We start from the raw sequence: 16625 nt of genomic DNA on the forward strand, positions 1-16625 counted from the left end.
AGAGATGACAATAATGTAATGATATCTTTAAAATATGGCCTAATTTTCTCACAGAATATACTTATTTGACAAGCAAAAATCCCTGAGTAGTTTTCCTTATGGTAGCAGAGTCTTCTAAATTTCCTGTTACATGGGTGCTCTGTGTGTGTGTGTGTGTGTGTGTGTGTGTGTGTGTGTGTGTGTGTGTGTGTGTGAGATTTCGATTTGGAAATATTTATTCAGAACTTATTGTATAAAGACATCTAGCTAAGAGTCTAGTATATACAAAGATGACTAATAATGACAAAAATATGGTCAGTCCATCACAGAATTTACCTTGTTGGGGGTCTAGACATCTGTATAAAGTTAACTGTAAGGGAGCCAGAATTGACTCTGCCATATAGTGGAAGTCCAGAGAAAACTGGAAGGAGTCAAGTATTTTATTGAGACACTAGAGAAGAAAATCAAAAATATAAGTGATTAGTGCTTGCTATGACAGGGCTTCCCCGGTGGCTCAGTGGTAAAGAACCTGCCTGCCATTGCAGAGACATGGGTTTAATCTCTGAGTTGCGAAGATCCTGTGAAGTAGGAACTGGCCACCCACTCCAATCTTCTTGCTTTGGAAATCTCATGGACAGAGAAACCTGGAGGGCTGCAGTCCATGTGGTCGCAGAGGAGTCAGACAGAACTGAGTGACTAAACAAGTGGAGACTTTTAGAAGATGGAACACACTGGACCCTTAAAGAATGCCTTAAGGTTGTGAAGGTTAAAGAGGTGCCAGGAGGCGGGTGTCAGGAGGAAGTATAGGCATCAATCTTGTTTGCATAGTCCACAAAGTCCTTGGGACATGCCAACATAATTACAATTGATCCCTCAACAGTGTTAATTTATCGACATTTGGCACACATTCATGATGTAAATAATCTGTAGAAACATTTTTGTTCCTGTATCAGTCTGCCGTTGTTTTGTAACAACCAACCACAGCATTTCAGGGCATAAGTAAGATGCTTCTCTTTTTCCTTGAATGTATCTTTGGATAGCTAGAGTTTGGCTGTTTCAAGCCTTTGCTCAACGAGGCTGCCTCTAAACTATGGATTTGGTCTGGTCAGTTCTAGACATTTTTTTGTTTGGAAGTAGCTCTCTACCTACATGCTTCTCATGGTGGAGTCTGGAGACTGTATTACACAAGTAGAAGCATGATGCCCCTTAAAGCCTAACTTAGAATTGGCAGTTTGTTGTCTCAGCTCCTGTTGGCCAAAACAGACTGAATACCACTGATGGGCAGTGAGTGTTTAACCCCGAAGAAGATGGAGGTGAGGAAAGGAGTAAATATTTCTACATCCTAACCCCACAGTCCTGGACTGACTTCTTCTTGCTATTCCTTAAGTAATGTTTTCCCTTTCATGTTGACTTGTGATATATGTATTTTTGGCAGGGTGGGGAGGGAGGCAGATTTTTCTAGTAATTCAAGAGCAATAATTATTTTCCAAATAAGGCGCAGTTAGTCAAACGCACCTGTTACAGACTACCTCTCATATCTTAGCACATTAACAAACATACTTAGGACACACACATACCACTTTCTTGATATTATTCAAGAATACACAGATTTGATATTTCCATTTCTTATGTTACTACCCCCCTTGATTATTGACCAGAATAACACGTTAACTGTAACTTCCTGAGGGTTGTCATGTTAATCAGCATATGATATAGTTACCCAAATGCCTCCTTGAACATTGCTGGGCCAGTACATCAGCGATATATGGGCTTCCCTGATGGCTCAGCAGTAAAGAGTCTGCCTGCAATGCAGGAGAGCTAGGAGATGTAAATTCCGTCCCTGGGTTGGTAAGATCCTGTAGAGGAGGGCACGGCAACCCACTCCAGTATTCTAGATTGGAAAATCCCATGGACAGTGGAGCCTGGTGGGCTATAGTCTGTGGGGTCACAAAGCATTTTACGTATCAGCGATATGTATTTCATCTGGATGACACTCCTCTGGAAGTCAGAATGTGCTGAACTGGGTTTTAGAAATTAGAGAAATGGTCTCTGTGGCGTTAGAAAGTAATCTGACAGTTTTCGCAAAGGGCAACCCTTCCAAAAACAAGAATCAACTAATCAGGGATTGGTTTTGCCACAATTAGTAAACAGATTTATAAATCGCAAATGCCTTCCTTGTGAGGCAATAATGGTCCTTGCATGGTTGAAGACTCTTTCAATGGAGGGCAGATCTTTGTGTAAGTGTAATCTCCCTCCCTTCTTCCTTTCTTCCTTCCTTTCTCTCTCTGTCTCTTTTTCTTCTCTTTGGACAGATCTTTCAAAACTAACAAAATACTGCTGATCAGTAGCTTTGTGTCTTTTGTGATGAATTCCCAATCATTTTCTAATTCTTACTCCACTACCACATACCTCAGAGTAACTGAAAACATTAAGCTACCAGTGTAGTTGTAATATTATCATCTTATTATCATCAATTCCCTTGCATGGCGGCTTTGCTGAGCAGCTGTTTCACAGACAAGCCAAGTTCTTTTAAGAATTTCTCTATCAGAGAAACCAGCCTACCAGAAGGGTTCTTGGTCATGAATGTTAATGAGCAGACAAGTATCACTTCCCTGACAGTGGCTCACTAATCCTTTGAGTAAGCATGACTAAATTATAAGAGAAATTTTATTTCAGTTAAATTGATCTGCCACTGGATAGACAAACAGATTTTCTTATTTTACTGAAAATCAAGAAAAATATTTAATGGTGATATAAATTAGAGTTTGGTGGAAACATTTTGGTCCTCAGACCTGGGAATGCAGTAGCTCAGTGTAGACTGGTTCAATTGTGTAGTATGTATAAAGTTGATGGAAACTTCATTGTCTCCTGTTAGGTGTGATGTGCAATGGGGAACAGTGTAAATCCTAACTCTTCAGCTGGAATTTTGTATGAAGAAGCTCTTGACCTTTCTCAAGCGGTGTGGAATTAGAATAAAAAGTGGGCTTTCTTCATTCACTGAGATGATATCCCTTCAGTTCAGTCGCTCAGTCGTGTCTGACTCTTTGCGACCCCATGAATCACAGCACGCCAGGCCTCCCTGTCCATCACCAACTCCCGGAGTTCAAGTCAGACTCACGTCCATCAAGTCAGTGATGCCATCCAGCCATCTCATCCTCTGTCATCCCCTTCTCCTCCTGCCCCTAATCCCTCCCAGCGTCAGAGTCTTTTCCATTGAGTCAACTCTTCTCATGAGGTGGCCAAAGTACTGGAGTTTCAGCTTTAGCATTATTCCTTCCAAAGAAATCCCAGGGCTGATCTCCTTCAAAATAGATTGGTTGGATCTCCTTGCAGTCCAAGGGACTCCCAAGAGTCTTCTCCAACACCACAGATCAAAAGCATCAATTCTTCAGTCCTCAGCTTTCTTCACAGTCCCAACTCTCACATCCATACATGACCACTGGAAAAACCATAGCCTTGACGGATCTTAGTTGGCAAAGTAATGTCTCTGCTTTTGAATATGCTATCTGGGGTTGGTCATAACTTTTCTTCCAAGGAGTAAGTGTCTTTTAATATCATGGCTGCAGTCACCATCTGCAGTGATTTGGGAGCCCAAAAAAATAAAGTCTGACACTGTTTCCACTGTTTCCCCATCTGTTTCCCATAAAGTAATGGGACCAGATGCCATGATCTTCGTTTTCTGAATGTTGAGCTTTAAGCCAACTTTTCCACTCTCCACTTTCACTTTCATCAAGAGGATTTTTAGTTCCTCTTCACTTTCTGCCATAAGGGTGGTGTCATCTGCATATCTGAGGTTATTGATATTTCTCCCAGCAATCTTGATTCCAGCTTGTGCTTCGTCCAGCCAGCGTTTCTCATGATGTACTCTTCATATAAGTTAAATAAGCAGGGTGACAAAATACAGCCTTGACGTACTCCTTTTCCTATTTGGAACCAGTCTGTTGTTCCATGTCCAGTTCTACCTGTTGCTTCCTGACCTGCATATAGGTTTCTCAAGAGGCAGGTCAGGTGGTCTGGTATTCCCATGCCTTTCAGAATTTTCCACAGTTTGTGGTGATCCAGCCAGTCAAAGGCTTTGGCATAGTCAATAAAGCAGAAATAGGTATTTTTCTGGAACTCTTTAGCTTTTTTGATGATCCAGCGGATGTTGGCAATTTGATCTCTGGTTCCTCTGCCTTTTCTGAAACCAGCTTGAACATCTGGAAGTTCACGGTTCACGTATTGCTGAAGCCTGACTTGGAGAATTTTGAGCATTACTTTACTAGCGTGTGAGATGGGACAATATAAGACCTCCCTTTTCCAAGCAAATTACATGATAAATGAACAAGAAAAATGTTTGTATGCTTTAAGATTCAAAAGCAAACTATGCAGGCGAATCTTTATTTCAACTGGCATACCCTGTCCTGATGGAATCCCTGAGGTGGACAGATAGAAGGAACAAGATGGACATAAAAATCATCATGGTTGAAACTGGTTGGTGAATCCATGGGGCTTTCTTATAATGTTCTCACTTTTGAGTGATCTTCAAATGTCTGTAATTAATATTTTTTTAAAGAGAGAACTGACTTAAGGAGGACTTAATGCAGGACTGAAGATTTCCAAACTGTGAATTCATTCTGAATGCAGAACAGTGTCAGTGGATATCGCCATTCTTATGTCTTGCCAATTCAACAATGGTAAATTTTTAATATTTTTAAATGTTTTAAATAGTAAATTCAACATGCCATTTTCAAATTGCAGAGATGAATACTACTTATAGGTCTTTTAACTCAGATCAGGGCCACTTAGCTTCTGCTTCCACCCAACATTTTATTATTGTGTTGCTAGAACTGGCATCTCTAGTTTATCTGCAAGAACAGGCCTGTGAAAATGAGGCTCAGTCCTTAGATGTTCCTATTAAGTGTGATTCAAAATGTCAAACTCTTGGTTAGAAAATATATGGACACCAAGACAAGCAGATCATTCTAACACAAACTTTGGCAAGATTCGGAAGAAAACGTAAAGTATAGGTTATAAATGCATTATAAATAATATTTCTATATCATTAGGTAGTCTTCCAATGTCTCTTGGTTGAAGCACAACCATCATGAGCTCTATGTGTTTGGCCTTTTAGCAAATCCAAAGGAGAAGACAGCATGTTTAAACAATTAATTCCATGTGATTCCCTTTATTCCATTAAAAAGGGGGAGAATCCTAATCTCACATGAAGAGGTAGATTTAGCTAATAAGCTTGCATGATTCCTGACACTCAGAGAAATTGTAGGAAAAAATCACCCATTACAGTTTCAGAATTTTTCATTTATTATTCTTTCAAATGGTTTTTTAATATTCATTAAATAGACAAACATTATTCTTCAGATGATTATATATAGTAATATGTGATCTTCATACAGTATCCTCCCTACCTAGTGGTTTAATTGAATCCAAACAACTTGAAAATGAAAGACAAACTTTGAAGGAAGATAGCAGGAAATTGGGCCTCCAAGGCTTTTCCGTGTTGGAAGAAACTGTACTTCTCCACCTATTTTTTATATGAAAATTTCTTTGCATATTTTCTGCTTTTGAAAGAACAGTGTGTAGTCACTACAAGTTTTGGTTCTCTTGCCGTCTTATCTTCTTCCCTTCGGTGCTTATGAAGTTGACACCTTATCACTTTCACTTATTTAGTGTTCTTTTAATAGTATTCTTGAAAAAAAAAGTATGATCTATTCCCTGTTGAAGTCTAAGCTCATTAAGTATAGAGATTAGGTCTCCTATTTCTATTTTATCTTCCTAGACTTGACTTAATACGGAACATATTTAACAATACTGCAGTGTTGTTTGACTGTGGCACCAACCTGCACAGACCCAAGGGCACAGACCAGTCAGATGAATTACTTAAGCTCCTATAATAAATGCGACAGAAGAAAATAGGAAGCCTTGAATTTTAGTTATCTATTAACTCTGAGGGTCCATAAACCTGGAAGTCATATTTGATTCCAGCAGTATTTATTCCAGTGGATTTAATAGAACTAATTTTAAATTCCCAGAATGAAGGTGATCTTTATTTGGAGTGGAAAGAGAACCTTAGCTCAAAAAGTGGGATGAGTGTACTTATACACACGTACACACAGAGGTTTATACATGTGAGTAAGGAGGGATTAAGAGACACAAGTCTCTCAAAGGACCAGTTAACACAGAGATTTTTGTGCTCAAACTCTGGAAATTTTTTTAAAACATTTTTTAAACATGAAAACATTTTCTTTCTTTATTGGACTGTTTTGATGTTTTTCATTAAAAGTCAAATTACCCTATAAGTAAGGATATATTTCTGAGCTCTCTATTTGTCTGTCCTTAAGCCCTTGCTACAATGCCTTGATTACTGTCACTTCATAGTAATTTTGTAAGCTATGTTAGTCCTCTTCCAATTTCAAACAGTGCAGTTTGTGATTCTGTGCTGCCTTTGGGATATAGAAATCTTCATTTTGTGTAAGCATCTCACATCTCTGGGTCAGCAGCCTTTGAGTATCACTGGGTAAGTGGAGTTGAGAGATCAGTTATCAGGATGTAGGGCTGAGGCAGATAAGCTTTTCAATCTTTGCTCTGTCCTGTTAAGGCCAGTTTAAGGGCTGCCAATAAAAGGTCCACAATATGTAAGGTGGGATTCAAGCATCTATTGACCAAATGGTGTTTTTTCTTTTTTTATACCTTATTCAAGTTTCTCTTTTTTCCTTCTGATTTTGACACTGAATTGCACTCCAGATCTACAACTCATGTAATGTTTCGCAGGCCAAATTATACTGCAGTTAATTTTTTATATATATATTTGTGAACTACTAATTTTCTGTTTCCTCTTTTATTTTCTAGTTTATAGGATCTAACAAATACTTATTTTTCACAATCTAGAAAATGCATTTCAATTTTTTTTCTCTATTTTTTTGTGGTTTACAGGATGTTTTCTGAAGCCAAGTATATAATTTATTTCTAATAGCATTTTTAAATTTTAAAGTATTATATGCTTTTTATAGAAAACTTGGAGAATTTAACTTAAGGCATTAAAAAAGTTAAAGTTACTTTAAATTTTGGCTTACTTGTGGAAAAAATCTGATCTCTGAGGACACTGAGTTTTGATTTCTCATGAGAGTTTATTCAAATAACTTCTAAAAAATAAAATAATTTGTAACTCTTATTTCCTGTGTTTAATAGTTTATAATATAAAAGGAAAAGCAAAACCCAGTCCCTGTAGGAGGGAGGGAGGGATTTCCTATTTTGGGGGAATAATATTTCCCTACCCTTTATAGCATTTACAATAAAACATTGGATCACTTTTATTAATACTATAATTGGGTTGGTGTTCTTTACTGAGAGTGTAATCAAAATTATGACAACATAGTTCTGAAGATTTGTGGGATATAATAAATTATGATGTATATTAAAGAAAAGGTCAAAGAAGTAAGTAGGATGAATCTTCTTCACAAAGTAATGAGTTAAGGAAAACAATTCCAAGAAAAAAAGAAAATCTACCACTGCTTCCACTTTTCCCCCTTCTATTTGCTGCAAAGTCATGGGATCGGATGCCATGATCTGAGTTTTCCATAAGGAGCTGACGGTCCCATGGAACCACATAGGCAAGCATCTAAGTAGCAATAACACAGACTGGTGCCATGTGTGAAAATACGGATAAAGTAGAGAATGAAATTACTCCATTAAGGGGAGACTATAAACAATTCTGAAAAGATCGAATGAAAACTCTCTTGGAAGTTGGGAAGGAGTTGGACATCAGTTTGGAAGGATGTGGAAATGTAAGGGAAGGTGTGGAGGTGGGGAATCTGGCGACAGGTTTAATTCTGTTGGTGAACAAAGGGTGCGTGAATGAAAGAGAAGCTGGACCCATTGGTAAGGTCCTTGTGTATGCTAAAAAAGTGGGAAAATGCTTCTATTCTCTGAAAATCAATGGGTTTTCTTGTTTATTTTCATTTTAATAATTGAGTTGACTGTTGATCTTGAATTTCTGTCGGCAAAAGTTAAAATCCCTGTTGAACAACAACTTACAAAGTTTACACTGTGTGGTTTGTTCTGTTTAATTAATGGCTGACAACAGGCATCTGGATTAGAGAACAAAATGAATTCAGTTGATTCCTTAGATCCTTCAGTGTTAGGGCCTGTATCATAATATTTGCAAATAAACAGTAAACCTCCAGGCCTCTGTGATTGAGTTTCTTTCACGTGTAGTGTGTGTATGAGAATGCTTTACAAGAGGACTGGTAAAATGTTGGTTCCACCTCAAAGTACAAAGTTTAAACAATGGGGAATGGTAGGTTTAAGCGTAAACTGTTCTTCCAGTATTTTACTTTCAGGTTCCTCATGACAGTGAATGTGCGTTACTGTTGTTTGTTGTCGTTTCCAAGTCATGTTCGACTCTTTGCAGCCCCATGGACTATAGCTCACCCGACTCCTCTGTCCATGGGATTTTCCAGGCAAGAATACTGGAGTGGGTTGCCATTCCTGCCACTGCCCCCAGGACATCTTCCCAACCCAGGGATTAAAACTGTGTCTCCTGCATTGTGGGTGTGTTCTTTACTACTGAGCCACCAGGGCAGCCTAAAAAAATATGAAACACTTCACAAATTTGCGTGTCATCTTTGCTAAGTCACAAAAATTGTTAAATGGTTCATCTGATTTTAAAATGAGCATTACCTTTCATAAGGCCCTTCTGTATACACCATACCTCAACCTATGAAATAACTTGTCTTGTGGAAATTTTCTCACAGTTGTGTCAGATGCCAATTTCAAAAGCTAATTGGTATTTGAACTTGTTAGATTTCATGTTGTTATATTTCATGAATTGTTACATTTCTGTTTCAAATATCTAACGTAAAGTTTCCCCCCAGCAATATTACATGCAAGCATGTTGGATAATGACCCTGCAACAAGTATTCCAGTCAGCAACTGTGGTAGGCTCATAACTAATGATAATTGCCTCTTCATGTAATGAGGTAAATTTTCTCAGTAACAATTTAGTATGCAACTGACTTAGTATATAGATCACTGGGGATGGATGAATACAAACATCTCTGTGCACTCAAATCCTTCCCATCATTGAAAACCCCAGAGCCTCAGGAGCTCTGTTAAGAAGTCTACAGTATGTAAAGATATGCATATTTACTTATTGCCCATTTATATAGTGCTTATTAAGTTACTATTGGTTTTTCAGAATTGCTTTTTAGCAACCTTAAATCCTCACTTAAAGTGTGTAATTCTTAAAGGCAACGGAAATCTCCGTTGGTTCACATTATTAGAAATGGACTGATCCACAATAGCGTGGTGTGTTCTTGGCTGGTTGCCAATGGTGAATGAAGGCTGCGTCACTGGATGACTAATGGTATCTCTTATCCCCAGGTTCACTCACTGTGGTTACTATTGAACCAAGTCTGTTTGTGTAGAGTTCTTTAAAGAGGCCAAGACATTAAGATTCCTTAGCATAAACATCACCCGCGCATCACCTGCACAGCTAAATGGATTTCTTGCCAATGAGTAATGCTGTTCCTTCACTACACAGTCGACACAGAAAATGCCAGGACTTGATTCAGGGAATGCAGCTCTCTTCTGACTAAGGTTCTTCATTAAGGACGCTTTGTTGGATGAATCCATTTCTGCTCTGTTCCATTCCTCATTTGAATGAAATACGTTCTAAAGGTCATCAGTTTTAGGCAAAGCTAAAGATGAGATTTGTTTTGTAAAAACAAAAAACAAATCAACAATATGTTTTTCTTCTTTATGAGAATTTTGTTCAATAGCATAGGACAATGATTTCATGGGAGCTTAATAAAAGCTACCTAGATAATAGAGCCCATGGACTGTAGCCTATCAGGCTCCTCCCTCCATGGGATTTTCCAGGCAAGAGTGCTGGAGTGGATTGCCATTTCCTTCTCCAAGGGGATCTTCCTGACCCAGGAATCGAACCCTGGTCTCCCACATTGCGGGCAGATGCTTTACCGTCTGAGCCACCAGGGAAGGTCAGATAATAGAGCAGAAAGTTAGCTGTTTTTCTTGCTAATGTAAAACCCTAAATGTGGCTTTATTCTCTTCTCTCATTGCCCATTAGCTTCATTTTAAATCATCTTTCTTAGTATTTGAACAATAATTAAGGGACAGATCATTGTTTTCACATATCTTAACCTTACAGACAATGTCTCTTTAATATAAATAATATATTGAAACAAAGCATCAGTGGCCTTTAGAAAGGCTAATTAGCTTGAGCAGTGGTGACTACTAGTGTTTTTTTCCCCACAATTTTTTTTTTTGGCATCTAAACAAACTTGAGCACACAGAATAAACTACCGTGCTAGATATTCAATGATCCAAATTAAGTGATGAAGACCTTTCTTTTTACTAGGTGATCAGATACTAAATTTAAAGAATATAATTAATTTCTCCCATTGGAATACTAGGGTCTGAGGAATAGAGGATGTTTTTTCAAAGTACTAAGAGTAAAGAAAAATGTGTTCACACATTTATATCAATAATTGCATATTATACTGTATTCAGTAACCCATTGTGTTTTTTTTTTCCCCAACTGTAATGCTTATGTCCCAATATTGTTTTCTTTTCCATTTCCTCCAGGAAACAAAAGTAAACTAGATCCTGAGTTACACTTTGTGTTTTACATTAGCTAACAGAACTGGTATTGGGAAATAGGGCCAAATGTGCAAGAGCTGAAAGGTTTTCTTTTTGAGTATTTGTTTGCAAAACAAGCCCAGGATAATGGAGTATCATTTGTGGGAAGCTGAGCCATGCTGGGTGCTCATTAGATAACTTAGAAAGACTCTCTTATTTGCACCCCTCCCTCCTCCTTGTAGATAGTTGCATGTGTTTCAATTAAAATCTCCATTTACTTCCAGCTGGTAATGTTAGCATCCATTCCACCAATAAAGAGTAAAGGTCACAGCCTCCTGCCCGAACAGATATTTAAAGAAAATGTGCCATTTGCCTCCTTTGTGTCGGGACCTTTGAGCCACCCAGAGCAAACTTGGGGAGCAGATTCTGGAGGGTCAGATTGCAGGGGGACTTTTTCCTTATTTACTGAGGCAGCTTTGGTATCTGCTGGTCCAGATGCTACAGCTGCTGTTGCTTTGTGGCTTGGGATCCAGCAGCAGCTGTTGTTCTTTGCTAGAGCGTGCTGCTGACATTCCAAATTTAATAGTCTGAGACCTTAGTCGTTGGAAGCTACGCTGAAAGTTAATTTGCTGAATCCAAGTTTATTTTCCTACCTAAACCGCCATTTGTGATAGAGCCTTTTCCCCACGATGCACAGTAAAGTGAGGAAAGGACTTCTTTACTGTCCTTAGCAGGCTGAAAGGCAAGAGAAAGCAGTGATTCCAGAGCAGAGCGTAGGCTGGGTATCCGTGTGACTTGACTATGTTCTGCCTGTCAGATATCTGAACCCAGGCCTTGCTGCTTCCTACCTTCATAGCAGTAGGCAACCTGATGGATCTCAAACAATTAGGACAATAATTTCTACCTTATGGAGTGTTACAATGAGAAAGTAAACATAAAGCACCTTTGCTAATGCCTGATCCATAGTTATAGTTTAGCCTTTTTTGAAATTATATTTTATTAGACTATGGTAGCTTTATGATTTTGTGTTAGTTTCTGCTATGCAGCAAAGTGAATCAACTATATATATATGTATCCTCTCTTATTTGGATTTCCTGTCCATTTAGGCCACCACAGAGCATTGAGTAGAGTTCCCTGTGTGTAGAGTAGGTCTTCATTAGTTATCTGTTTTATACACAGTGTCAATAGAGTATATTATATAGTATCAATAGTACATATTTTTTGTTCATGAGCCATATAACGTTTATGAGATTTTTCTGATAAATGAAAAGCTGTACATTCCCTTGCTTCTTTTTTGAGACAGAATTAATGTTCTTGCTCAATAAATATGAACATTCCCATACATTCAACTAATTATAGCTGATATTTATTCAGTTATATCTTGTGCCTTGACACGCCACATTTTACATCTCATATAGCTTTCACAGGAACTTCCCTGGTGGCTTAGACAGTAAAAGCATCTGCCTACAATATGGGGAGACCTGGGTTCGATCCCTGGATCGGGAAGATCCCAGAAATGGCAACCCACTCCAGTACTCTTGCCTTGAAAATCCCATGGATGGATAAACCTGGTAGGGGTTGCCAAGAGTCGGGCATGAGTCAGACACAACTGAGCGTCTTCACTTTCACTTAGCCTTCACAACAATCTAACGAGGTAGGTGATATTACTACTATTACTCCTATTTTCTAGCTGAATAAGTTCTTGCATAGAGACTTAAGTAATTTGCCTGAGTTTGCATAGCTTGTAAGAGTCAGAGCTGGGATTGAATCCAGCCCAAACCCTTTACCAAGCCATAGTTTCTCCCAGAAGGAAAGCAAATCAAATTACCTTGAAATGAAGTATTTGAACTCTGTTTCTGGAGTGAAAGTTTATATATGAATAATGGGAAGTTAAGGTAACACTTTATTGCTTTATGGCTTTTTCCATTCCCTGGACTCTAGATAGTTGATAGATGAATTTATTTTATTCTATTCTACTTTATATTCTATTTTATTATATTTTCAGTGGCAATCATTATTTCATGACTAATGCTTTGACATTCTTTTTTTCAAAATTATTTGTTTTTTATTCAGTTGGTTGTTCTATTTAGTTGTTAGTTTAGTTATTATTTAGTGGTTTTGTATGGTTACTTTACACTGCTATACAGCAAACTTAGTAGCCATACATATACTATCCCCCCTTTTTGGATTTCCTTTCCATTTAGGTCTCCAGAGAGTATCAAGAGGAGTCCCCTGTGCTATACAGTAGGTTCTCATTAGTTATCTATTTTATGCATAGGTATTACTATGTGTATATACATCAATCCCAATAGTATATATATATCAATCCTAACCTCCCAGTTCATCCCCCTACCCTTCCCCCTTGGTATGCAGACGTTTGTTCTCTATGTTCGTGTCTCTACTTCTGCTTTGCAAATATGATTATTTTTACCACTTTTCTAGATTCCACATATATGCATTAAAATACAATATTTGTTTTTCTTTCTGACTTACTTCACTCTGTATAACAGTCTCTGGGTTTATCCACATCTCTCCAAATGACATAATTTTGTCCCTTTTTATTGTAGAATTTTATTCAAATATATATATATATATATATATATATATATACACACACACACACACACACACATACACCACATCTTCTTTCTCTATTCCCCTAATGATGGACATTTAGGTTGCCTCCTTACCCTAGCTATTGTAAATCTATGCTTTGGTATTCTCACTTGGACATATCTGGGTATGATTCAGTTAACTATAAAAAGGCATGGAAGGTTTACACTCAACATGTCTATACCAAGATGGACCTCGTTGTAAGTGCTGCCAGTACAACATGGCAGGAGCATAGAGAGAAACAGTATTTAGAAAGTATAGTTACCAGCAAGTATACCAGAAAGTGTAGTTACCAGGATACCAAGTATACCAAGTATACCAGAAGGTATAGTTACCAGTTTGGCCAAATAATCTACCTTTCTACAAAGTTACCAGGATTTTCTATAGACAGTAGAGTGCCATCACTGGGAATTTAGGCACAAGTAATTCTTCAGCACTCAGCTTTCTTCACAGTCCAACTCTCACATCCATACATAACCACTGGAAAAACCATAGCCTTGACTAGATGGACCTTTGTTGGCAAAGTAATGTCTCTGCTTCTTAATATGCTATCTAGGTTGGTCATAACTTTCCTTCCAAGGAGTAAGCATCTTTTAATTTTATAAATGCAGTAACCATCTGCAATGATTTTTGAGCCCCCCAAAATAAAGTCTGACAGTTTCCACTGTTTCCCCATCTATTTCCCAAGAAGTATGGATGTGAGAGTTGGACTGTGAAGAAGGCTGAGCACCGAAGAATTGATGCTTTTGAACTGTGGTGTTGGAGAAGACTCTGGGGAGTCCCTTGGACTGAAGGAGATCCAAACAGTCCATTCTAAAGGAGATCAGTCCTGGGTGTTCTTTGGAAGGAATGATGCTAAAACTGAAACTCCAATACTTTGGCCACCTCATGCGAAGAGTTGACTCAATGGAAAAGACTCTGATGCTGGGAGGGATTGGGGGCAGGAGGAGAAGGGGATGACAGAGGATGAGACGGTTGGATGGCATCACCGACTCGATGGACATGAGTCTGAGTTAACTCTGGGAGTTGGTGATGAATAGGGAAGCGTGGTGTGCTGCGATTCATGGGGTCACAAAGAGTCGGACACGACTGAGTAACTGAATTGAATATGTCTAGCCATGCAAAGATACCAGTTGACCCTTGGGAAATGCCAGTCCTGGGCACAGTGACAGGATCCCTGTTTAAGAGCTTAAGTCTAAAGCTTGGCCTAAGAAAAACTACAAAGATTAAATCTCAGACCCAGTAAACAAGACCCATTTTCAACCAGAACTGGTGCCTCAAATTCTAATCCAATAGTAGCAAGTATGTCATTAGATCTAGAAATTCCTGTGTCCTTCATTGCTAATGTCAAGGGCTCCTGTGTCTAGAGATGGGAGGCTGAGGACCAAAGAGAGACCAATTCTGCCAGCAGAAAAGGGCACATGTTGCTTATTCCCAGGAAATCATTGACACTCCAACAGCATGGAGTTATAAAAGTTATATGAATTGTATGAAACATTAAAGACAAGATTTTTTAAATGCAAAATTTTGTTATATATTTCCTACTTTAGCCCATGAAAGAAATCATATAGTTTGTGATAATGTCACTGTTTTAATGTAAGGGTTAAAATATAGTAGTCATCTCTTTTCCAAGACGTGTACGTTCCAAGATGCTCAGTATATGCTTGAAACTGAAGACAGTACCAAATCCTGTGTATACTGGTTCTTTTTTGTATATACATATACATGCATCCCTATAATAGAGTTTGTAAATTAGGAACAGTAAGAGAATATCTGAATTGCCAGTATCACTACTCTTTCATGTTAGAGTATTATTAAGTAAAATAAGCTTCCTTGAATACAAGCACTTGTAAAACTATGGCAGATAGATGGCTTCTAAGAGACTAGTGGGTGCAATTCTGATGGACAAATAGATGAATCACGTTGCAAGCTGAACAGTGAAAGATTTTATCACACTGCTTTGAATGACATACAAATTAAAGCTTATGAATTATTTCTGGAATTTTCCCCTAAATGTTTTTGGACCTCAAATAGCTGAAACTAAGAAAAGCAAAACCATGGATAAGGGGGTACTATTGGCATCACTGACTCGATGGACGTGAGTCTGAGTGAACTCCGGGAGTTGGTGATGGACAGGGAGGCCTGGCGTGCTGTGATTCATGGGGTCGCAAAGAGTCGGACATGACTGAGCGACTGAACTGAACTGAACTGAACTAAACTGTAGTTAAAGTTTCTAAAGATTCTATAAAACCTAAAAATATGTACTTAAAAAAAATGTACTCTTGATTTCACTAATACTTCTTTTTTTTAATTCCTAGTTAGCAGTTGTGTAAACTCCCAATAAACTCAAAGAAGTGAATGACTGTTTATACACACACACACACATACATATAGTATATTTGATCATATATAATAATAACTCATAACTCATGATGGTGTTTTGTTTGGGGGATGAAAACAACCTCTGGGAGCAAGACTGAGAAAAAGACATATCAGTATATATCCTTTATACCTCTTTTTTTTTTTTTTAAGTTGAGGTTGCCCTTGTATTCTTTTTTTTTTTTTTTTTACTTTATTTTACTTTACAATACTGTGTTGGTTTTGCCATACATTGACATGAATGCTGATTTTATATATATATATATATATATATATATATAAAATAATGCTTGATTTTATATACATATGTATGTATATGTATATAGATTCTGTGTATGTGCTCAGTTGCTCTGTCACGTCCAACTCTTTTCCACCCCATGGACAGTAGCCCACCAGTCTCCTCTTTCCATGGGATTGTCCAGTCAAGAATTCTGGAGTGGATTTCCATTTCCTCCTCCAGGGGAGCTTCCCAACCCAGGGATTGAACCCCTGTCTCAAAGTCTCCTGCATTGCAGATGGATTCTTTTCCACTGAGCCACAGGGGAAGCTGCATATATAGGGATTACCTTTCCAAAAAAATATATTTTTAAGAACAAACAAATTCACTGATGCTAAGGAGAATCATTAATCTTCAAATTCACTACTTAACAAGATGTTGAAATCAGCTTGTGAAAGCCTTTTGTTTTTCTTCTCTCCACTCTCATTTCAAAGTAACCATGTTCATGTCAAAGTCAATGATGAAACCACTTTTAAGTTCAGTGAAACATGTTTTTTTTTTTCCTCCTCTGAAGAGCACTTTTTACCTTCTAAGAAGTGAATGACTTTGACATTTGGATATTGTACTGTTTCTTTTTTAAGCATGTTTTGTCATATGAATTAATTCCAGGAAAAGGCCAATTCATTGTTTAAAGATTTTACACAACCAAATAAGGTGTTAACTAGGAGCTGTGTCTTGGGAATTGCTCGTCACTCCACACCCCTTATTAATAATGTAAGTCTATTCATTAACCCTGTACTGCTGCTTTTACTATTTTGAAATTTTTTACCCTTTCCTGTGT

At 37.9% G+C, this 16625-nt stretch overlaps 1 protein-coding gene across 1 annotated transcript in view; it reads left to right on the forward strand.

Annotated features, from left to right (window-relative positions):
• GPC6 (glypican 6) overlaps positions 1 to 16625 on the forward strand; it is a 1226659-nt gene that overhangs the window by 311264 nt on the left and 898770 nt on the right. The window lies entirely within an intron of this gene.

This window comes from Ovis aries, chromosome 10, assembly GCF_016772045.2.
Source record: "Ovis aries strain OAR_USU_Benz2616 breed Rambouillet chromosome 10, ARS-UI_Ramb_v3.0, whole genome shotgun sequence".
Lineage (NCBI taxonomy): Eukaryota > Metazoa > Chordata > Mammalia > Artiodactyla > Bovidae > Ovis > Ovis aries.